Here is a 25,784-nt window from a genome sequence, read left to right as displayed (position 1 = left end):
GGTTAAAAATTTCGGGAGGGGTTACGCCCATCCCTTTATTGACGGCGTGCCTTACCTTATCTTCTTTCTTGTTTATTTGTTATTAACGGTTATACTTATCTTTTAATTATATTTATCTACTTCCTGTTCCAACAAATTGAGGTTCTTCTAAAGGATTTATTGAAAACAGGAAATAGATAAATAAAATCAAAAAATTAGTAAAACCATTAATAGACTAGATAAAGCATGACGTAACGTAAAGGGAGGGGCGTCGACTAAACGTCATATAAAGATTAACAGAAAGTTACCAGTACCAGTACAATAAAAAAAGTACCAGTACAATAAATCATGGCAATGGAGTTCTGAAACGCGACAATGTATAAGAAAAAAATAAAGCTAAAAAAAGGTAAACAGTACTCAATATAGAACATTTTTATTTTCATAACGTTTAATGCTTTTTTTTTTTTGATATTTTGAATACATAGAATTCATGAAGAAATGTTTAATCGATCTTATCCAGACATCTACATCTACATAGTAATGGTGGATAAGTTCAAAAAAAATTATTTTATGATACACTGGGTTTATCGTAAAAGCCCCAAAATCTGGAAAACCATATCTATCTGACGAAATGTTGGACGTTATTTCTGATCGCATAGCTCAAGTAGCAAAAATATTTATCAGAAAATTGGTATAAAAAGCACACACAAAGTACCGATTAAAAATTTAAAACTGCACCCGTACAAAGTAACTTCAGTACATCATTTTCAGGATACCGATTTTCCTTAATGTTTTGAATATTTTAAATGGTTTTTGGATTTTTTAAATGAAAATCGAGAAGAAATTTTCGATTAACATTTTTTTCACATGAATTTTGGTTTTATTTATCGGATCGTAATCAATAGAATATTCGAGTGTAATCCAATAATAATCCTCATAAATCTTGGTACGGTTATCACACGACGAAAAGACTGATTATTATTCAGTTTTTCAGATCATAGTGAACCGAGACAATTTTTGCACTTAAATAATTTATACCTTCATGGGGATGACTAAATGAAAAATAATTTTCTGGAGTAACGGTGTACACCAATGATGTTTACCATTGTAAATTTGCTACGTGAAATGTTAGAGTATAAACTCATTTAAAGTATATCTGATCACGGAGATCAGATCTTACATCTAGCAAACAGATCTTACCTTAGTAGCAAATGTTTCTCTAGATCTTTCAGTCCGTAGACTAATATCAGGAGAATAAAATATTCAGCCATTAAACGATGGTCTAGAACAGAAAGCTCTAAAGAAACACATTTAATTTGCTGGTAAGGTGGATTTTCACTTTTTCAATTTTTTTTTTCATAATTTATTAACATATCAGCGATAATCATGTTTGAGAATTTGATAATAAGTTTTGATCTTTACATCATTTTTATTTATGGGAACAATAAAAGGATCTATTAACAAAAATGATCGTTGTGATTTGGATGAACTGAAAAATAACATAACTGAATTTATAACTGTAATCACTTCTTTGCGGTTTGAGGATATATTTTCAAACATGTTGAGACGTGTTCAGGTAAAAATAGAGGCAAATAGTCACCATGTCGAACATCTCCTGTAAAAAAAATTATTATAATTAGTATTATCCCTGTTTCTATCATTGTAATTTGAATACAATAAATAAAATATTTGTAAAAATTGGTGCAGTTTTATTTGAGGCTATATTGAATTCGAAAATAATTCCTAAATGTATAAAATAATAATTAGTATAAAACAAAATTCAAAGTTCTTAACGTGTGGGATCAACCCCTTTAAAAAAGACTTGAAATACTTTTAAAGGAACAATTGTTTATTTTTAAGTAAATAAGTGCAAATTACTAAGTTATCACTTAAATAATAATTTTAAGTTAATATTTAGGTAATTTGTGTTTGGACAATGATTTTTTTAAATAAATATTTAATTGTTCGGTTGATAAGTTGTGATTACCACCGGAAGCCTTTTGTTCGGCTCCCTTCGGTATACTATTATTTATAAACAATTCATTTTTAAAATTAAAATTATGGCCAGGTGAAGAGCATAAATTAAGTTTTATATAATTAAAAAAATGATTTCGATGTATTAATTATAATATAATTAATATTAAATTAATTAAAATTGTTTCGATTCAAAATGTTTCTTCCCCTACTTTTTGGAAGAGTCCAATGTTTGCAACATCGGTTCAACGCAGAGCGGCTTGTTCTCTACCCCCTCCACGGTCATCGTAACTACGAGTTCTATCCTGCTTGTTGCTGCTGCTACCTGTCCGAACGTGTGTCTACCGCGGCGTCTCGTTCGGTTAGTATTCAGAATTATTGTTCAGTTGTGTGTTAAAACGCTATGCGGAGCGTCGTGTTCCCGCTTTATTCTCGTGTATATTAGAAACAACTGTTTCTATACCACCCGACAAATCTTTATTTTCGAATTTATTTATCGAAGTTTACGTTTTTAAAAATATCGTTTAATTTTCTTCAGTTATTGTGTTGAGTGTACACTGATTCGTTAATTTTTTGTGATTAGTGAAATAAGTGTTGTTCGAATTTTGTTTTAATATCGAAAAATAAATCCTGTAAGTATATTTAATTATATATTTTTTGTTTATATTGTTATGTAACTTGTCAGAATTTTTTGCTCTTTATGTTACATAAATTTAATTTTTCGTAATTATTTTACAAGAACTTTATGAAAAAAAATATTCGTTTATTTGCTATTAGTCTAACAGAAGCAGTATTCTGTGTATGAAACTAGTTATATAATTATATACTAATAATAATATAGTTAATAAATATGATATATATATAAAACATATTATTAAGGTATATTGTATTCTTGGAATCAAGTATAATAAAACAGAGATATCTTGTTCTTGTGTGATTATAATAATTGGTTTTATTAAGCATATACTGTACTAAATAGTTACTTATTAAACTAACACGTTAAAATTAAATTATGTTGTAATTTTTGTACGTATCGATGACGTAATGCAGTTAATAACAAAATTTCCAGTTAAACTAATTTAGTACGATTTTATTCTGGCTGTAATTTCGCTTTTACCCCTTTTTTAATATCAGGGTACAATTTTAATCAAGGGGATGGCCTTTTAGTTACAACCAGCTTATATCACGCTTGGCATGTAAAATGTCTTTTATTACACGGACGGTCGTATTAATTCCACCAACTTCTACTTGGTTTGAAATTACTTTTAAATATTGAAATCTAAGGTGTGTTAATTTATACTGGTTTTGTTTGAGATAGCTGGATATTACATATAGATTTTTATTAATACTAGTCATCGAACCCATTTTATAAAGGTTAGACGAATAAAGAAGTAAACTTAAATAAACATAACCATTATCCGGTTTTTTCTCGGCTTGATAATTTTTTTGTTGCATATCATTCTTCTCGTTTCAAAATACATATTTACAACGACCTCGGTCAATTTATTCATATATTCTAAACAGTTTTAATGGGTGCATTAATATGTTATTATACTTTTACGTTTTGCAAGTACATGTTTTTGCATATTTAAATATAGATTCCGCTAAATGCTGTCGCAGGATTGGTTCTAAAGTATTTTAATGTAAAACATTTTATCGACGTATTGTCACGATTTTAAGATGAAATGAATTGTTCATAACATTACACTCCTGTAGTTCGTATTCTGATATTTCTTTTAACGGCATACTATTTATTAGTTCTGTTTTGTTGTATTTTACATAATCCGACTATCCTTAATGTTTTATATCGTTATCAAAACATCAATTTCTACTTTTCAAAGCCTTTAAAATGAAATATATACGTATCAACATTAAGAATAAATTTTTGTTAGAAAGTTTAAATACTCGTATAATTCAAACCGTTATTTTTACGTTAATTTTTAAGTGTAATCTAATCTTAAATAAATGTCTTATTTAGTGTAAGATATCTATAATGTACGTAGTTATATAAATTGTACAGCTTCTCTTTTTAGTCGATTTCAAAGAAGAACGAGACTTTAAATTCGGTTTTTTTTAAATTTTTACTTTACCATCTAGATAGCGCGTTATAGTATTACAAGGGAAATTATTGTAATCGGTTCAATTTGGGCATATTCAATTTTCACCGGATCTTGATGTTTTGACACCTAAGGAATCCAAAAAACCGGATGGAAATTTTCCGGATACTAATGTACGTGTGTTCGATGTTGACCTATAAATCACCTTATATATTCAGAACTGCTGAACCGATTTTGACCAAACTTGGTCAGATTACTTCTTTATATGAGGAATTGATGCCATTAAATTTTCAATTTGAAAGGTCAAGGGTTTTATAGGCTGTAGATCAAGGTCACTACTAGTATCTGGATATTTCGCCTAATTAAGGTTTGATTTTTCTTAGCCACATTTGTTAACAATTAAAAAATAACAATATTTGCAAAAAGAATTTTGAAAAAATCGCGCTCCTACCCTCAAAAATGTTGCTGTAGTCGACTGTTACGTTGTGACGTCACAGTTGAGCGGTAGAATTAAATAATGAATAATATTTAAAGCGTAAAAAAGTAACTCGGTGCAGTCGGGTTTCATACTCGATCGCCCGGTTTACTCAGTACTTGGTGCGTTAAGCCTCGCGGCTACACCAGTCTACCGATCGTATAAGCGAAATTTGTATGCAAGTTGTAGAATTACATTAGCTTAGTAGTTGTCGTAATGTAGCTGACCGTCGCCGCAAATACCGCAACACCGGTATGCGCGCGCGCTTTAGTTAGAATCATTGAATTAAATAAACGAAAAAATATATTTAAATAAAAGAAATATTGTAATTTTAAGTTGTGTGGCCGTGCATCAGTAACAACCCTCAGTTGTAGGACTTTTCCGAAACGCGGCGTGTGTTGCCAGCTTCTTACTTTTTCGGCTGTAGCTTTATTTCTATTATTGCAGCAATATCGCTATAAAGGTTAAGAGTGGTCAACCAAAGTTTTAGTTATCGCGAGATTTTTGCTAATTTTGAAGTTTCAAGATTCCCTTAGTTAAAAAAAAAGTTACAAAAGGAAATATATAAATAAATTAAAATAAGTTTTTTTTTTACAAAAAGATATTGATTTAATTTTGTTTTAATCGGCATCAAATTAGTGGTTAGCAAAGTTGTTAGTTTTTAGTTTGTTGCGGATTTGAAAGTATCGAAATTTAAATAATTGAAAGATTTTATGATTTTATCTTGTAAAACTTTTCTTATTATTGTTTTATTTTATTTAAAATATAATCTTTTAATAAGAATATTATTTGGTATGAGATTCAAAGGTAGTAGAAAATGACGGATGATCGGGAAAAACTTTAAAAACATCATGGAACAATTTATTAAAATATATTCATGTCTCATGAATAACATTTATTTAGTAGATTTATCTTTCTTTATTTATTACCTCATAAAATATATAAATGAAATAAAACAACCAATAAATACAATAGTTAAAAATTAATTTAAAAAAAAAAGTTATGTTCCGAAAATAACATTAAAATAGTCGTTTTTTATAGAAATTTTATAGAATATTCAATAAATTTTTAAAAAGAAATAATATTTTATAAATTTCTGAATAATAATTACTTATTAGAGCAATAAAATCGCTTCATAGCAGAAGATTACTACTTGATCTAATTAATCACTGTATTAAAGCGATGCGGTGCATTACATGTTTTTCATTCATCGGACCGTAACGAAAATTTATTTTAGTGAAAGGGTACATTATTTTTAAATAATTTGACTTGTTCGAGTTACTCTTCATATTTTTGTTTGTCTAGAATCAGGGACACACTGGTTTTGTTAACCGTTCCGTACGACTTTTCTTCTTCTTCATTCATGCCCTGTTTTTATTAAAATAAATTATAGATATAAGTCGTTTGTTTTCGTTTCTTGAAAAGTACCATTTTTTTTTTTTTTTGCTTTCTCGGCAACAATCAACTTTGGTTTATGAGTCCTTGTTACGTTTTTAACAATGCACCGTCAATCGATCTTAGTGTCCTACGTATGTTTTCTATTCTTGTTCATAAGTGTTGTTATCGGTATATATTTCACATAAAGACTATCGATCTCATCTGTACCGATTCCATAGCTTAAATTTTAATTTTTAAATTATAAAATCAATTATCAGCAGCCGTATTACCTACCTCTCCTCTTACCAAATTCCTCTTATACATCAATCCATCTACTTTTTCGATGTTGCAGAAATCATAGTTTGCGATTTAATTTTTTCCTTTATCCTTGTCATGTTTTCCTGGGTCCTATTTTTTATCTGAATCAAGATGTTTATGGCGGGAGATTAACCCGTCGCTTGAGTTTGAGCTAGGGTCTTTGTGAGCGAATTCTTTCACACGGAACCGGACTCAGACGGCAGCTTCTAGGGAGTAACCTCTCCTAATAGCTCACTAAAACAAGTTATTCATCGTTCTACCTTCCTGCCGGGTCGGATACCTGATCTTCTATTAGGTCACTCGATTTAATAGTGAGTGGCGCCTCCAGTCGATTAAGGGTTTGAGTCGAGGTGAAGAGCCTAAGTATTTTTTCCTAACAATCTTATTAACATAAGATTGTTATCACGTAACAAATTCATCTCGTTTTTATTATCTTAAAAATTAAAAAAAAAGTAAATTGAAGATTTATTAAAGTACGGTCCTTTCGATAATTCGATTCAAACCGGTTAATCCGCTGTACGAATAACCGAAAGTACACTACTGTGCATTTTACTTAAAATCTATAACAATTATTACTACTGTCAAATTATTATAAAACTATAACAATTTTTAGCACCACGCTGTATAGTAAAAATAAATGAGTCCATTTTTTTGCACACTGAAAAATGTTTAATGCACTTCTTCGTTCTTTTTATTCTGTACCACTAGTCACTTACCCTTTACATTCTTCTTAAATCCTATATTCGAGGATGATTGCATCCTAAATGTCGATTAACCGTTTCATATAAACTAATCTTCTTGTTTTTACAGTTACCACTAATTATTTATTTAAATACCACATTTATTTACTTTTAACAATATAAGAACGCTATTTAAAGATTAAATACCTCGAACAAAAATGTATAAAATAAGATAGTTTCCTTATCATAATGACATAAATTCATTTCTTTATCTGTATCTAATGTATTGCTTCCGGTTACCTAGAGTTTGTTCTATTAGTTTATCGTGAAAACAGTTTAATTTGACTACCGACGTTTGAGATGAATGTTTGGGTTTTGCTAACGAACACGATGCCATCGCGTTCCTTCATCTTCATGGCATTCTACCTAACAAGGAAATGACGTAATAGACTGATGCGTCTTTACGAAACAAATGGTATTTTATGGCGTTGCAACAAACGTACTTGCCAATCGAAAATCAATGTGCGTGTCTGTAAGTGGTGAAAAATTCGAACCGCAGCTTCATGACTGTCATACATTTTCTATACAGTAGAGTGTTCGAATTATAACGTATTGCTCGGTGTCACCGTGAATCTGGTATGGGCCCGAATACAGTAGTTAAATAGAATAATTTCATTATAGTCGGAGTCAGTGTATGTGCTATACTGAACAGCAGAGGCAAGGTAAAATTTCCAGAAATATTTCGTCGAAATCGATGATACGCAGTTCTTGAGGCGAAAAAATCATGCTGGTCGCGTCTACCTACAACATCGGGTTTTCGGTAGCATTTGTCGTGAAAACAGCGAGCGTTTTTTTTGTGAAAGTTGCCGACAAATTGATTCAGATCCTATAGAATCCTATTAAAGACGAAGTTAATAACGGGAGCAAATTGTACTCGGATTCCTTGGATGCGTATCAAACCGATGCACTGGAAACGGGAAGGTCCACCATTAAACGGAAAAGCATCAGTACTATTTCGTTGATGCTCATACTTAAACCATTGTACGCGGAAATGGAATAAAAAGTTCAGGGGAAGACCAGGCACTATGTGAAATCCTACTTCGACGAAATCATATGAATTTACATGGTAGGGCACGAGAACCCATTCCAGAAAATACTCCATGTAATAAGGGACGCCTGGTTGCCGGAAGTCGCCATGTAGAAGTCAATAAGTAAATTTTCCATGATAATTATATTGAAATAATGTAGTAGCCCGTAAATTAACTATCAATACAGAAATTTGTTTGACAAAAACCACTGATTTGTAGTGAACAGGTGGTGGAGGAAGTATTTGATAAAAGTACCAACTTCTTTATATTTATCCTCTACATTTCGCTTTGGAACCGAATTCATTTACCTCTAATGCTTATTGTGTGTACTTAACATTTATCACGTTTTTCAAGACCTTAGGACAAATCTTTCTTTCTATTTAATTTTAAACCCTTTTATTTTGGATTCTTTTAGCCCATTTAATTTCCAACGTTTTCTATGATTTTCTGATTTCTTTGCGTAAAACATTAAACTCCTTAATTTTTAAAACGTTGTAATTTCTAATTTCTAATAAAAAATTTTTATTCATTAAAGGAGATTTTGTTTCCTCCTTTTTCAAAATTCCTTGACAATAATATCACACCGTTATTCATTGTAGTTTCTACAACTTTTGGTTTAGGTTTAACATTTTTATCGCTTTTAGTATTTTATTTCTTCACGATTTCGTCATATCTTGTTTATTTTCAAAATAAATTTCTTCCACAGCAGCATATGTATGTTACTAATCACTTGTTTTATTTTTAATTGAAATAATTCCATCAGAATGTCTTAATATTTTGATTTTTGCACTTAGAATGACGAATTAATTTTTATTTTAAATTTTACGGTAGGAAGAATTTTGATGCAGGATAGTTAGTAGTTAATTATCCAAATCCGAATTAATTGTTGATGATTATTCTTGTAATTGATATGACTATGAAGATGTTGTCATGTGGTTTCTATGTTTCTTACATTTACCCATTAAGTGAAGACTTTCTCTTTATCCCCCTTAGACCCCCCTCTCATTCTTTCTATATATATATATATATATATATATATATACATAGAAAACATTTCATACATATATATATATATATATATATATATATATATATGAAATGTACACCTGGCTAGGTACATTAATTTGTTGCTTTATATCTGTCACATTCTGTCTTACGCCTCTGACGTGTTTAACGCATCTGGGTTATATGAGGTACTGATCAGAGTAGCTTTCTCTGATAGTAATGATGACCCTTATTTTGGCTGTATAATTATATTCATTATACAACCAGTCCTTGTAATAAATAGATTGAAGGTGTCGCTTGTAGGTCAACTGGAAACCGGCTTCACTTCTCTCTTTCTCTTATAAGTTCGAACGGGATGCTTCTGATTCATAATCGTTGCGCCATTCCTGGGAGTCACACGTGTCTTTTGTCAGATCATCCGCTATTTACATTACTATTATGACACTTGACGTACAACATATTCCTTTGGAGGTTTATATATATATATTTTTTTTTAACGTTCTCGTCTACAGTTCGCAATAAATTTCTAACGACAAACCGAAACAAATTTTGTCGTAAATCTTACTTCACGTCTTCTGGAGTTTTTGCCTCCATTTCGAGTAGTCTGTTCTCACACTGGCTTCAGCTAATGTTATAGCTGAAGCCAGTTTCTTTTAGTTAGGCAGATACGATCGTACATATTAAGAATGTGGTCGAATAATGTGTATTATTTGAATTATGTTGTTAAATATGCACAATTCTAATCTCTCCCATTATTCGACCGCATTCATAACGCATATCTGTGTAATTATAAAACTGCCACCAATAATTTCAGCTGATTTCACTGAGAGGAGCAAACTGGGGTGTTCGTAAAGACGGTTGAAAATGTTTGAAGGGAATTTTTCTTTAAAAATAATTTTATTATACAGTTTGATTTGGTTTGCCGTTTCAAAGGTTTAAATTTTAGTAATAATTTATAAATCGTTTATTTTTTTTGTTTATGATATAAATTTTCGTCGCTGGATATTTTCGGTTAAGTGGCTCTTGTACGTATTTATTTTTTATTTTATTTCTTGTAATTGTAACATTTGATTTATTTTATTGTACTGAATATTTTCGACATCCGAAGGTCGCGGTTTCATTTCTTAAAATTGAGATAATTATTTTTTATTGTTTTCAATGGTATACGTTTATTATAACCCTAGTTAATTTTATTATTTACGTTTTATTTATTATAGTTTTAGCGACCTGCCACCCCGCTTATCCGGACTTTAGTAAATCGAAATCTTTTTTTTTCTGTAAAATGATTCTTTCGAACTTAACATCGAATGACGAGAGATTTAATCGGATTTATTTGTGCTTTGAGACGCCCGACTTTACCAAACACACATTTAAGGAATCACCAAATAGGAAACAGATTCTTTGTGTAGGTACGGGGCCTTCCTCTTAGAAATTCACATCGTGGTTGTACCGACCCGAGTTGTTAATAATTAATTTTAACAAGTCTTTCCCCTTAAAATATGATAAATTCTAATAATATTAATTCATATTACATCGACCATCAATGATTCTAATATTTTTTTTAATTTTAAACTCTGATTCTCCTCTGCGAAGAACTAAACTAAAATTAAAAATTTTCCATTTAAATATTCAATAGCTACGAAATAAAACCGAAGAATTTGAAATATCTCTTTCCAACGAGTCACCAGATTTTTAATGTTTTTCAGAAAATTGGTTGATCAACACAGAAGCCATTTCTTGACGGTGTAATATCAGTTAGCCGAAGATTTTTATAGAACTGAATTTAGAAGTGACAGATTTAAGGGTTCTACATAAATAGTGGATGCAGGATGTAACCTGTATCCACGGAATGGAAAAGAGGTGTTCCAGGATTAGGAAATACAGAGATTACTATTAGACAAAAGATTTCCTTCAGATCCGAGATAAAGGCCTTGAACCCGGCCTGGTTCAAGGATAAGGGCCCGGTTCAAGGCCTTTATCTCGGAACCATCCATTCCGTTTACAGTCATTCGGGAATTCCGAGCATTTTTATCGGATGGGAACAGTAGATATATATATTGATCTACTTTTTCATTTCGATTAGCTCAAATAAATACCTTAAATGGCTTAAATATAATAGGTTTATTCTACTAAAATAAATATATTCCTCTAGAAATTAAAAAACCTCCCCAGATATAGATTATGAGTTTCAAAAGGAACGAACCCGGAACGGAATGTTTTCATTTTTTTAAATTCCAAAAGAAATTAAATATTTTCATAATTTATAGTTTTTATATCGAAAAAGTAGCCGATAAAGAAAGCAGAAAATTGTGTTAAGGATATGGATTATTAAAAATGATCTTTACTGAAAAACGTTAAAATTTTTTTTCTAAGATTAATTTTTGAAAAGATCTTTTAAGCGTAGAACCGGATCGGTAGGCCGCGTATTATGATCCGGATTGAAATAAGTCCGATTATAAAGGATTGTTTCAATGGTATAAATTAATAAACTGTAAAAAAAATTATAGCACATAATCGTATAAGTCAAAATGTAAATAAATATTTTATTTTGATCAATAATTATGTTACTTTAAGGATAAAAATATGGAACGGCTCCAGCATTTGATTGGATAAATCAAGGGAAATCGTGGTAAAAACTTGATAAGAACAGCATCAGAAAATACATAATTAATTATAATCTAAAAAACGTATATGTGATTAATTTTTTTAAATGTAACATAAAATGACAAGATAAATACAGGTTGTTTAAAAAGTGACGCAACCTTATGGGAAAATGAATAAGTAAGTTTTAGATCAATGTATAGTTGAATGTGGCCTCCATTATACGATTCGCATAGTTGAGTACGACGTTGCATGCTCTTAAACACATGTTGTAACGTTTGTTGAGGAATTGCAGCGATACATTTTTCAATTTCGCTCTGGAATTCGCGAATGGTGTAAGGATGAGTTTTGTAAGGAGCATCATTGAGGAATCCTCACAAGAAAAAGTCAGAAGGGGATAAATCAGGAGAGGGTGTCACAACCCCTTCGAAATCACTTCTTTTTTTTTTTAACCTCCGAGTTCACAGTTAAGCATTACTTTAGAGGATGAGATGAATGATTTGTAGCGTGTGTGAAAATGCCATGCTGTGACCGGGATTCGAACCCGGGACCTCTGGGTGAAAGGCCGAGACGCTACCACTCGCGCCACAGAGGCCGGCGAAATCACTTGTCCATGAAAATATTCATCCAAGAGAGTCATAGTGTTGTTGGTTGTATGAGTGGTAGCATTGTCCTGTTGAAACCACATGTACTCTAGCCAGTCTGGTAAAAATTGTTGCACTATCTGTATGTACTGCTCGCTGTTCACCATGCCACGAAAGAATGTCATGAAGAGTCGCCTACATGACATTGCACATCGAACATCCACTTTTTGTCTGTACAGCTGATGTGAATTTTCCGTACACCAAATGAGTGAATTCTGTGCATTCGCGTATCCATCAAGGTGAACCGTGCCTCGTCAGACCAAAACCGATCACCGTATTCTTCCCCATCTGGCGTTACAGATGACCCACTGACAGAAAGTTACGCGTTTTCCAGTGTCTCCAGGGTAACAACTCGTGAACAACACGAATTGCATCTTTATAAACTTGCGCAGTGCCGTGTAAGCACTACCAACGGAGAGACAAGATTGGTTAGATAGAGGCTGCACAGACTTCTTGAGAATAACAGTATATGCAGCTTGTACGTCGATCAGTTTTTCCGGTGTTAAAACTTTCGGTCGATCACTTTTGGCTGCATCTGCCACATTTCCTGTCTCTTTGAACTTGTCGTGCAGCCGCTTGATGGAGGATTTGTTTGGTGCATCCACACCATACTTTTTTTGTGAAATCATTCTGGGTCTGCGCATGATTGGCACATCTAATGTATTGGGAGACTATGAATATTCTTTGTTGCATTGTGTAACACATTTTCCCTTAACTAAGCCAGCAACAAAGGAAGGAGACATTCTTCCATAAGGTTGCACTAAGAATGCGATAGAAGGATTGGTGAATGGAATAAAGAAAGAGTTACAAATGATAGATGGGATTATGAAAAAGGGAAAATATGCGGAAACAAAGAGGTTGGCAAAGGAAAGAGCAAGATCGAGAACAGCAGACGTGACAGGACCTGTCTTAATGGCAGAATACTATGAATGAATAAATATCGGACTACTTGATTATTACTTATTATCGACAAACAATGATCTTATCTTACAGTCCATTTTTTAATGTTGAAAACTCATTCTAACTTTTTGAGGGTGTCCCAAGAGATGACATTATTATACTTTATACGAAATTATACGTAGGCATAAAAAATATTTATTCATGATTGCAAACTTAGCATTTTAAAGCGATTTAATAATGTAGCATTTGAAAAAAATGCTGAATTAGTAATAGAACGTAGTCGCACTGGTCGCAAATAGTAATGCTGTTGTCCTCCAAAAGAAGTCCAGAATTTCCATCTTTAATTCAAGAATTAATATTGAAGTTTTATCTTAATATAAACCACTGATTCTCAACCTTTTTCGCCCTCCGCCCACATTGAAAATCACATTGAAAACAATTTTCTAGCGCTCTCAAAATGTTTAAACTTACCATCTGTTAAAAATAATAATTGCAATTGTTGTTTTTAAATGTGGCATATCCTATTTCTGAGTTGAAACTTACACTTTACATTTTTGTTTGAAATATTAGGAAAAACATCATTTTTGCCTTTTTTTTAATCAGCCATCGCCTTCCTAGACCGCCTGAACGCCCCCCAATTTTGTGTGGGCCTGCTACCGCCCTCTTGAAGGCCTCCAGCGCCCAGAAGGGGGCGTTATCGTCCACTTTGAGAACGATTGATCTAAATTCATTTTTTATCATATAGTTCAAGTCAATTCGATTCGATAAACCAACAATTAACCCACTTGGTAACAAAACGGTACGGTTTGATTTTGTTGTAAAAGAAATAAATTTGAAAATCGCAAAAGAACATGTAACCTAAAAAAACAAGCAGAAATTTCGTTTTGCAATAGAAATACTGTCGTTATTAATTTATTAATAATAGGAATTCTATCGGAGCAATGTTAATGAGAATATTTGCGTTAAAAATCGAATAGAAAAAATCGAAGAATTCATGAAACTAATCTTATTGCTGGTAAGAAAAAATGTAAAACATTCGATAATTTATTTGTTGTTGGTTCTTAAAAGTCAATTATTTTTTGAAATTTTTATTTACCAATGATGTAATCTGTAAATTTATTATTGGAAACCGGTTGTAGTAATTTTGCGTATTTGTGATGTCAGTTTTTATGTTTTTGATATCATTCTCGTGTTTTCTTACGACTGCTTTTTGTGTCACCATAAGGAAGTACATAAAGTTATTATTATTATTGTTTATTATGCGTTACGATAAATTCACTTCCTTTAAAGAGGTACAGTATCACCTCGAGTGAGATGGGTATTACAGTTATGTCCGTTTGCTAATATTAAAATTTATTTTTAACCTTATATATAATCAAGATTACGAGACATTTTGTGGTGTTATAGTATTAAAACAGATTATAATATATACAACTGCTATCATATCGCCTTTCTTTTTATTATAATATTTTAAGTAATGTGCTATAAAAATAAACATTACGTACTTAAATATTTGTAACGAACTAAGCTTTCTGTCATTATATCAGAAGATATCCTTATCTTTTTATATACATATAAATTCAATATTTTTATTATTATTATTATAAACTTTCTCTCTGAAAACTTGAGATCTTTTTATGCTTATGATACATTTCTACCACTTCAATACAAATATATATTTATGCATATCAAATTATCGTTCTTTTCAGATTTTTTTAGGTGTGTGTGTGTGTGTGTGTTCTGAATATATATTGTACTCTTACTTTATTCTATACTTTATCAAGTAGGATTGGAGTTTTCGAGTGTGTTTTATGAGTCATTCATATTGAAATTAAGTTTGGATTTATTCCTGCCTCTTAAATTTCTGTATCATAATGCATCTGGTATCATAGGTAGTTTGTCGTTCCGCTGATCGATCATGCGTTACCACCTTAGAACATCATATATCAGAATATGATCACTTAAATAAACTCTCTCGCCCATACACCACCACACACACGCGCTCACTACCACATACGCTTTTTTTTTATATTTATCTTCTTTAGAGAGAGAGAGAGAGTGTGTAAATAATCATATGTATTAAGAAAGAGGGTTAAATGGAGTTATTCATGTGTGGCAGCTAGTATTATTATTTATTGTTCAGGCATACAACCGAAGACGGTAAACGTGGAAGCTCAATATACAATATTGCAATATATATGCAATATTGTATATTGAGCGTATATATATATATATATATATATATATACGCGGTATAATCAATACCTTATTATTTTATTGCAATGTGTTACTTTTAAGTGATTATCCCACAATAAATTCTTTGAGGTTTTCTTGTGAGGTTTGAACTTACTGTTCTATTATTTTACTTTATTTTCATGTTCCTGTATATAATATTATACATTACGGAATACTGTTACGATTAAGTTTGCGGGTTTCGGTTTTGTATGACGTCATCGGTGATCATACCGGCACGATTTCGATTAGTAAATGTACTTCTAAGGTAAGTTTTAGTCTGGTTTCTGGTTGTGGTCAAAAAATAGTGTTCCGGATTTTGTATTGTTTTTTTTTTTTATTTTACCGAAATTAGATAACTAAAATTATTGTGTCGATTATTTTATCTTATGACCTCAGAATAAGTAGTTCAATAATTTTTTTTTATTAAACCATCGTAACGAGTTACAGTTATATATGTAACATATATATAGTATATAAACGAAAATTTTATGATTGATAGGTTATATAAAATCTTTTTTCTATATTCGTGACATCATGTCCGTGTAAGTTTTTTGAAATTGCTATTTTTTACTTCCTTATACGAAGTATTGTGAAAAATTTCAGATTTCAACGGAAATATCCACTTTGACCATCCCTTAGTCCATTTTGATTAGTTTCGGCGTGACGTCTGTACGTACAAATTTATCTCGCATAACCCAAAAACGATTAGCTGTAGGATGTTGAAATTTTGGATTTAGGACTGTTATAACATCTAGTTGGCCACATCCCTTTTTGATTGCAATCGACTGGACCAAAAGTGTCCATAAAAGCCCAAAATCCAAAACATTTGGATTTTGGACTTTTTCTTAACTATAGTAATAAGCCCTCATTGAGAGATTCATCGGAAGGCACATCGGTTCGAATCAGACTTCATTTCCTTCTTCTTTCTTTTAACTTTTTTTTAATTTGCATATTTTAATTTATTAATAATTATTAATCTCTGATTATAAAAAAAATTACGATTAATAATAATTTAATAATAAAAATTTTAAAAAAATATATATAAAAAAGTATCAGACGTTATTAATGAAATAAAATTTGATGTACTTTTCATTTAAAAAAAGTGTATATGTTATTTAATAGACGTACAAGGAAGTACGTGGTACCACATCAGATTTTTTTACTACGGCAGAAAGAAAAATTTGTAATTACATAAAAATTAATAAATAAACAAATATTGTGCTGACGTAATACCTGTTTATAATGATCGAACAGTTCTACGTATAATTAAATGAACAGTGGTTACAAATATTCACGTCATTGAAAATTATAATGAAATTCATCGGTCCGTCCATTTTATATTTCTATTTTAAGAGAGTTAAGAATTTTCGGCTTAACCTATATGTTGTGTTTAATACCCCGATCGAAGAGGAAACAAACATTCTTAGTGCTATTGAGGCAAACAATTCGTGGGAAAATATGGATCCTGCCTTCATAACGAGTACCCATCTTCGCTCAAAATCGTTTAGGAAATCGGAAAGTTTTTATCCAATTGAGAGGAGTATAAACATGAATTAATAGGATAAAACCCAATGTTCTACGAAAATTGGGTTTTCTCCAGAACTTGCGCTGGCTTCCTAAATTAAGTTTATTTTAAATAAACTGATGTGAATTATTTTTTAATAGTTTGGTAATCTATTGAAAATGACAATGGAAGTATAATGAAGTAGTTTCTTGAAAACCGAAGTATATGGTCGAGTTACACGAATATAATTTGTTTTATTTAACAAATATCATTGTTTTGTTTGATGAATATTATTATTTTTTTAAGAATAAGCGAATGTACTTTAGCAATGATTGCACATTCATAAACACATTTCACTGACGTTGTTATTTTTTTTTTATAATTATTTTCAAGTATTTAACTAACATTATTTCATTTGTTTATATTTTTAATGATTTCATATGGATTTCAATTATACCTTTTTTACTTTCCCGTCGAATGTATCTAGAATAGCTCTATTAAAGGGGAAAGTGTGGTATGGTGATCGTATCAAAAAATGAGTTGTCAGGATTTTGGTAGCTCTACGTTTTAGGGTTCAACTAACAAAAAAATACATATATGTGCATACGTACTGTTTTTGGCTTGTATTTCAGGAGTGACCTAACCAATTTTCTTCAAATTCGGTAAAAGAAGTATTTCTACGTACGAGGCATTGATCGTATTCATTTATTCAAAATTCGTTAAGGGGATAGGGAAGGAGAAAAAATCGTGAAAAAAAATGTAGATTTTCGTCACAGGCAGTTTAGAAAAAAACATTATTACAGCAAATTTTGTACCTACAATGCATGTTTAAATAATAAAAAATGGGATTTTTTTTTAATAAATCATCTTAAAATTGTAACATATATTTTTGTTCTTTTGCGGTATCTCCCTTCGGTTTTATATATATACCGGATGTCCTAGTCCACCCGTCCACGTCTTCTGAAATTGAAGATTCATCGTTCCTTAAATTACCATTAAACTCTAACTGGTCCTTAATTCTTTAAAAATCTTTTCAACTTTTCGGTAATGATAAAAAGAATAGAAAACAATTTTATTGTAAACCAAGTGCATCTATCGAACGGTGAGCTCATTAATTTCTAGTCTCAACCGGAATAGATTATTTTGACAGGATCTCTATTTGTTCGGTGGAATGTAGTATTTATTACTACAGAAAAAAAATAATAAGTGTAGCTTCCGGTAAAGCTATACTAATGTAAATTTTTGTTTGTTTTGTAAAATCAAGTTTTTGGTGCTTAAAAGAGTTTTTTAAAAAGGAATTCAGAACTAGGTAATCTACATAATATCCCTGACAAATCTCCTCGCCTCTCCGACATATATATATATATATATATTTGTTTATTAAAGGAATTCTTGCGTTTAGCTTTTCGTTGTGTGTAAAATTATTTATAGATTTCATTTTTGTAGAGATTTTATTTTAAGCCATTTGCATTTGATTATATCACTGAGGAATGAAGATATCACTGTGAACTAGAAAAGCCGTGTTCCTATCCTGTCGGCCAGTTTTTTCAATGACAAAACTTGATTCGTTTTAAGGTTTAAAAAGACAAAGAACAGTTTAATGGAGACGTTTTTAAATATTAGAAATCTTTTTTAGTCAAGTTCCAAGATTGAAAAAAATTATCGCAGGACCTTCGATATTTTAGGTAAGTAATCCGGTGTAAAAATGTGTGATTGTTGACTTTATATGACAATTACGTTATATAATTATTATTAAACACGTTTTAGTCGTTAGAAATATTTATTTGTAACTTAAGAGTTCATTTTCTTATTATAGCTGTTATAAAAATATGCGTGGAGCTCAAATCAAACAACTCACAAGAGTTTGTCGTATCTTACGTATCAGCAGGATTATTAGTCGGTTACCACGTAAGCTGTTTAAGTTCTTGTCAGATTTGAATTAAAATTGCTGAGTCGTTACGGAACAAGATTCTCTCGCATCGCCTTATATAGTATACCCCCTTCAGTTATCGTTATCGCACACAAGCTTTACATATACGAACACATACGCGCGTCGCTAGGTTGTAAAATACAGGTTCATTATATGCAGGCCGTCGCTCGCCTTCCTCACCGCCTCGCCGTCGGTTATACTCCATTCTTATTTTCAATCAGCAGTTCTTTAAAAGCTTAACTCCTTTCGGTCGGTTAGTTAGTTAATTACCAGTGACTATTTTAACTCTTACGGTATGTTAATTAATGATCCCGGTATCTTTTTCTCTTCACCTATCCTATTCCCTCTCCCGCCGCCTACCACCTTATTCTTTTATTTTTCAAAGCTTGTTTTTGTTATTGGTTTTATCAGTTTATTACTGTGCGTACATTGCGGTGTCAGTTTTGTATACGCTTAAATCATTAAGTTATTTAACTTTTTTTATTGTCATATTTTGATTAATTATTTTGTTGAATACTCGCTCATTAATTATTATATTTTAATTGTTAACTTTATTATCAATTAAAAAAAAAACCACGAGGGAAAATATAATTAGTTATATGAATCCTTGTGAATAACTAAAAGAAAGAGTTACGTTATTATTTATTTGCAAAAAATAATTATTTATTTTAATTATGTATTGGTGCACGTATATGTTTTATTAGGTGCATAATTTAGCTTTCATTGTACTGAAGTTTAACTAAAAAAAGTTATGGCTAACGAAAGAAAGTTAAGTTTGAAATAAATTGACTGAAGAAGAAAAAAAAAACAACTTTATTTAAAAACAGTTCATTACCACATTTCTGAGAAAAGTATTTATTTAATGTAAACAAAAACCAGATTTTTTTGTGATGTGAAAAATGTTTAACAAAATTTACTGTTAAAAAAATATTAAAAAAACTAGAAATCTCATAACGATTGTAAAATAAAAATAAATAAAAGTTTCTACTTCAATTTATTGGTTTTCATCCTAGATTTATTCAAAACTACTGTAGATACCGTTCTAGAACATATTTTATTCGTTTTCTCGTGTCAAGAAACCATAAGAAATCTTTAATTTTGTTTCTTAAATAACGTCCTAAAAATTTTATTGCGATCTCATTTCACGGAGTAGCTGAAATCCGAGCGAAATCTTTCACTAGCCGTAACTCGCAAACGAAGAATTTTAGAACATATGTTTTCATGAACTTCTACCGTTATTTTCACGAGTAGAATAGGTTATGAAAGTCCCGGGAGGACTTCGTGATATATTCTGGATATTTTACCTTTAACGTTGTTTTCCTGTCAATAATTCTGTTATTAAATTAGATTAGTACGCCTTGTTTCTCCGATTGAATTCTGATATGAATACTCTTTATCATCGTTTACTTCCCATTATTTGGGAACATGAACTAAATATTCGCTTTTATTTTTAAAAAGGGACGACATATTGTGGAAGAGTCATTTTTTTATATTATTATAACGAGCTGTAATGGTTTTCTTTTAATATTAACTAATTTACATTTTACATGATGTCTTTCTTCTTATTTTTTAAAAATATTTTGTGAATAATAGCTATTTTAGTAATTTCTATAATAAATACCTATGTATGTGTGGCAGTTTATAACTATTATTAAAGAAAAAAAAATTACTGAAACGTAACGCTTATACGTAGATAATTCGTGAGAAAATATGTTACTGATTAACAAATTAATGAGCGCATATTTAAGATACAATTCAATAATTATGTGTAGAATAAAATATTCTGATAATTATTGTTACATTCCATGTTAATCAAAATAAAGAGGAAGAAAAATTGGAATTAACATAAATTTATAGTTAAAATATATTATAAACAATGAAACGGAGCGGAAGAAAACAATATAATTATAATAATAATAACAAAGTAAGGAAGCTTCTTCATACCGCTGTAGGTGGTGGGTTTTTGTTCTTATTACGCACGCGTGCGTGTGCACACACAGTCGAAGTTAGAAGCTGAATATGTTGTGTTAAAGTACTTACCACGCAGAGTATTCTATTATTGTTGTATTGTATTTACATTATTAAAATGACGAATATAAGATAAGCTAGTAGGAAGAAAAGAATTAAGTCGTATATAGTATTAAATTATGAAAATAATAATAAAATACTTTCCTGTAGTAAAACTTCAAACATTTTTTTTTAGTGTTCATCAGATCCTTTTTATTTTATAACTAAGCTTCTTCTTTTAATATAATCTTTTTGTCATCATCCGCATTGCGTGACTATTCCTCTGCATATATTTGCATTGTAATAAGTCTGTATTATTACATTATACTTTATAAGTTGTAGAATTTGCTGAAAAAACAAATGTATCAGATCAGTTATGCAAGTATTATTATATGTATATTAAATATTACAATCTATCTAGTTGTTTGGATAAATATCCCGGAAATAAACTATGATATTTTTCGAAGAAAAACCTGAAATTCATGAAATATTGATTTTTAAATGTTAAAGCCTTATTTGTCATTACGTATTAAACATAGCTGCCAAATCTTAAATCACTAAATTATACCTTTTTATTATTATTCCTAGAAAAAAGGCGGGCATGTGGCCCGCCACAAAAATTTTACATGGTTTATGTTTCATTACACTTATATAATTTGTTAAATTTTTCTGGCCAATTGTATCTAAATAACGTTCATGAATTTAGCGTACTAAAAACAACAAAATGAAAGCTTCAAAATCCTGAAAAGTTTCAGCTGTTTTTTTTAAAACACCTCTAACCCCAGTATTTTCATTTTTGTACCGAAAATATAATTATAATTTTAGATAAATCGTTGATATCAAGAAGTATAAATCGTTCAAACGAATGAATTGTTCGTTTGCTGCGCGCAGCCGCCCAGCTCACTACCACTAGTCCGCTCTGCGCTAATAACAGCTAGAATAAAAATATGAGCACACACACAACAAACAAATAAACCCGCGTACCGTGGGAAAGATATGTAAATATATTTTACTTTCGGCTATAGCAATATCTGCTGCTACAGTTATGACAGAAAAATACATACAGAGCGTCCCATGAAGAAATGTTCAGGACATGTTTTACTGGTGAAAATAATTACAGAAGTTACATAAACGTAGGTCGCTTTGTTTTCGAGTTACAGCTAGCGAAAGATTTCGTCCAACAAGCTCTACTGTTAATTTGTGACCCAAATTAAGGAGTAAGGTTGGTTGGTGGATTCTTATGTAGTTTGAGCTGGAAAATAGGATAGAACAGGTCCCAAAACTTTAACTCCATTAGTTTTTAGGATATTCCAGCTGAAATACTAAATTCGCTGTCGAAAAACAAGTGTTTGTTAGGTTTTTACTAAAATATCTTTGTTAATTGATTGGTAAATGCGGAAGATTTAGTAACAAAACTTATAGAGAATTTAATTCTGAGAAAATTAATGTAAATACAACCAATAACAAATAAATATAATCTTTTAAAAACAGGTTTTTATAGAAGCAGAACGGACGAAAAATAGACAGAAAATCGTATTTTAGATCGGTAGAAAAAAAATAAAAAAATTGGTCTTTTTTAAGTTTTATGACTTAAGGAGACATGAACAAAAATGAAATAAATTGTAAATAATCTGGAGAAATCCTTTTTGTTCCACTACTTTCAAGTCCAACAAATTTATTTTTCGATGGATTTTTGCGCACGTATATGTGTATGTTGGCCTGTTTTTGGTTTATAACTCTGGACACCGTGGACCGATTTTTTTAAAATTCGGTAGACAGGTGTACCTTCAGGAGTAAAAAAATACATTACATTTTTGCAAAAGATGGAAAAAGGGGGGTACTTGGCCGAAATAAAATTTGAAATCTTTAATGGAGCAATTTTCCTTAAAAAGTTTGAATTTTTTTTATGGAGATCACAAATTACCAAAAGTTATTATTTAATATTTATCACCTGCCAAAAAAATTATTTTATTAATATTTCTTTTTTAGCTATATCGTGTTTCAGGAAGGAGTTAATGGGAATTTTTTCATCTATATTTATATATCGATGGGTCTTGAAAAAAAAAATTTGACTGCCACACTGTAGTTTGTTATAAAAAGTATTTTTTTTTAATGAAAAAAAAAAAATTTTATGTTATTTTAAATTTAAATACAACTCGCAACTGGTTGCATTTAAAATTTAAAAATCTTAATTTTTTGATAGCCCTTACTGTTTAATATTTCTTGAAAAAAAGTGATATGGACACCACATGACTTCCTTGTACGCCTAATAAATTATATATACACATTTTTTTTAAATTTTAATTCATTCATAACTTCTGATATAGTTTTTCATATTTTTGTTTAATTTTTTTATTGTTAATATTGAATTATTATTTATCGTACAAGGATTTTTACAATCATAGGTTAATAATTACTAATAAATTCATATATATATACGAGTATATATATGTATTTAAAAAAAAAGTTAAAAAAAAGGAGATGAAGTCTGATTCAAAGTGATGTCCATTTCCCTTTTAAGATCCTAATATTCCATTAATTAAAATTTTATTTGGCTGTAACTCTGGAACCGATGAAAATAAGTTCCACTTATGATCCACTTATCGTTGAAAATCTCTCAATGAGGGCTTATTACTGCAGTTACGAAAAAGTCCAACATCCAAATGTTTTTGGATTTTGGGCTTGTTTTGACACTTTGGTTCAGTCGATTGCAATCAAAAGGGAGGTGTGCAGAACTAGATGTTACAACAGTCTAAATCCAGAATTTCAACATCCTACGGCTAATCGTTTTTGAGTTATGCGAGTTACATACGCATGTACAGACGTCATGCCGAAATTAGTCAAAGTGGATGGTGAAAATGGATATTTCCGTTGAAATCTTAAAACCGATATTTTTCGCGATCACAATACTTCCTTTACTTCGTACAAGAAAGAAATAATTATCGAAAAATTTTAACCCTTCCTAGAAAATTACAACTTTGTTTTTGTATAATTATAATTGTATCTTTGTATTTTTTTAAAACAATTTTAAAAAGTTATTTTTTTAATTTATTATCTTCACTGGAATAAAATGTTCAGCATTTAAAAAAAATTAGGGTTCAAATACAGAGATAGAAGAACAATTGCTAACATGTACAGGTACCAAACAGCAACAGTAACAATTGAAGAACAGAAGAAAGAAGCCGTAATAAGAAAGGGAGTCCGACAACGATGTTCCCTATCTCCGTTACTTTTTAATCTTTACATGGAACTAGCAGTTAATGATGTTAAAGAACAATTTAGATTCGGAGTAACAGTACAAGGTGAAAAGATAAAGACGCTACGATTTGCTGATGATATAGTAATCCTAGCCAAGAGTAAAAAGGATTTAGAAGAAACAATGAACGGCATAGATGAAGTCCTAAGCAAGAACTATCGCATGAAAATAAACAAGAACAAAACAAAAGTAATGAAATGTAGTAGAAATAACAAAGATGGACCACTGAATGTGAAAATAGGAGGAGAAAAGATTATGGAGGTAGAAGAATTTTGTTATTTGGGAAGTAGAATTACTAAAGATGGACGAAGCAGGAGCGATATAAAATGCCGAATAGCACAAGCTAAACGAGCCTTCAGTAAGAAATATAATTTGTTTACATCAAAAATTAATTTAAATGTCAGGAAAAGATTTTTGAAAGTGTATGTTTGGAGTGTCGCTTTATATGGAAGTGAAACTTGGACGATCGGAGTATCTGAGAAGAAAAGATTAGAAGCTTTTGAAATGCGGTGCTATAGGAGAATGTTAAAAATCAGATGGGTGGATAAGTGACAAATGAAGAGGTATTGCGGCAAATAGATGAAGAAAGAAGCATTTGGAAAAATATAGTTAAAAGAAGAGACAGACTTATAGGCCACATACTAAGGCATCCTGGAGTAGTCGCTTTAATATTGGAAGGACAGGTAGAAGGGAAAAAATTGTGTAGGCAGGCCACGTTTGGAATATGTAAAACAAATTGTTAGGGATGTAGGATGTAGGGGGCATACTGAAATGAAACGACTAGCGCTAGATAGGGAATCTTGGAGAGCTGCATCAAACCAGTCAAATTACTGAAGACAAAAAAAAATCTTTACTTAGAGATTTTAAAAATTAATTTTACCCGAATGCTACCCCTTGAATACTGCAGCCCAGGTTTTTCGCAATTTCATATTAATAATCAAAACGGATTTGTTAAACAATAAAGTTACAAAAATAATTTAATAACCTCAACCCAATGCAAACCCACTACCGGACACTTCCAATACCCCTGACCACTCTCCATTAGAATTTTATTTATAAAATAAAAAGTTACGCAACTCATTGCCTGGTTTTTTTATTATTCTGTATGAATACGTCATAAAGATTAAAAGTTGAGGTATTATAAGGTTTGTAGTATCAAATAAATCATCAAATCTAAGTTTATCTTCCGCATTTATTATTTATTAATATGAATTATTCAAAACCAGTTATAAATGAGTAGAACATTAAACAGAAATTTTATTAACTTCTTCAGGTACAAATACAATAATTTGTAGTTAAAATAAAACTACTACTAATCGGTGATCTACTTTCGTTTTGTACTGGAAACGTGTTTTTTTATTTTATATTTAAATATGTCAATGTTAACAATTTGGCAACTGTATTTACGTAAATATTTATTTTATATGAACCGATGTAGGTTTGTATATTTTTTTATATCGATAAAAATTGGCACCGACATTTATTTAATGTGATACACTCTAGATATAAACGAAGGGGCATATATGTAGTACACCCACGTTTTCTTCACATTTTATAGTAGGCTAAAACACGTTTTAAAACAGTTTTTATTCAGCTAATGGTGTTGTACTGTATTTTTAATGTTAACACTTTCACTCGATCGAACGTCCTTCACGATGTCCTTTGTAAAGACAAGTGTCAGCACAAATGCACATTGAATAAACTTCTAACGCTAATGTGTAATATACTTTAATGTATTGTTTATTAGCCTCTCA

General features: G+C 30.6%; 1 protein-coding gene across 2 annotated transcripts in view; it reads left to right on the top strand.

Annotated features, from left to right (window-relative positions):
* Positions 1 to 25,784, top strand: part of ko (Stork-head domain-containing protein knockout) — a 678,389-nt gene that overhangs the window by 205,967 nt on the left and 446,638 nt on the right. Inside the window, exon 1 of one of the 2 annotated variants that reach the window (XM_075376679.1) lies at positions 2,294 to 2,585. The exons of the other annotated variant lie outside the window; for it this stretch is intronic. The gene's annotated coding sequence lies outside the window, so the exon portion shown is untranslated. Of the gene's footprint in view, positions 1 to 2,293; positions 2,586 to 25,784 lie in introns of those variants that run through there. 2 annotated transcript variants of the gene reach the window in all.

This window comes from Lycorma delicatula, chromosome 10, assembly GCF_047948215.1.
Source record: "Lycorma delicatula isolate Av1 chromosome 10, ASM4794821v1, whole genome shotgun sequence".
NCBI classification, from domain to species: Eukaryota; Metazoa; Arthropoda; class Insecta; order Hemiptera; family Fulgoridae; genus Lycorma; species Lycorma delicatula.
This window is presented reverse-complemented; position numbering and strand designations above follow the sequence as displayed.